The sequence below is a fragment of the Etheostoma spectabile genome, chromosome 9 (genome assembly GCF_008692095.1).
Source record: "Etheostoma spectabile isolate EspeVRDwgs_2016 chromosome 9, UIUC_Espe_1.0, whole genome shotgun sequence".
In the NCBI taxonomy this organism is placed as follows: domain Eukaryota; kingdom Metazoa; phylum Chordata; class Actinopteri; order Perciformes; family Percidae; genus Etheostoma; species Etheostoma spectabile.
Genome location: NC_045741.1, coordinates 16,762,375 through 16,762,760, shown reverse-complemented (window position 1 = coordinate 16,762,760; position 386 = coordinate 16,762,375). Strand labels below are relative to the sequence as shown.

Genomic DNA, 386 nt, shown 5'->3' with positions numbered 1-386 from the left:
TCCACACAACTCTCTCTGTATTTCTCAATATGGCTATGTTCAGAAGACGACTGTCGCAAGCAGAAACTCGAATGAAGATAATTACCTTCATCTGAAGAGTCCATGTATTTTTAAACCTCTGTGTCCTCCTTGGCTACTAGCAATTGGGTGGGGGCTGTGCGGGATCACTGAATGCTTGTTATCATGTGGACTTGCTGACAATTTTGTTGTCATTACATAGCATTCCTCACGGGTGTGACATAAACTGCACACTATAGCTTTAAAATTCATATACTCATATGATGGTTATCACTCAACTGTCAAAAATCGAACCTTGTCAGATCAATTGAAAAAAAAAAGTATATACACCTGTATATGTATGTATATACACACACACACATATATAT

At 37.6% G+C, this 386-nt stretch overlaps 1 protein-coding gene across 1 annotated transcript in view; it reads right to left on the bottom strand.

Moving 5' to 3' along the window:
- The window catches only part of LOC116695462 (adhesion G-protein coupled receptor D2), a 109,446-nt gene that overhangs the window by 95,482 nt on the left and 13,578 nt on the right, over nucleotides 1-386 (bottom strand). The gene's annotated exons all lie outside the window — the stretch shown is intronic.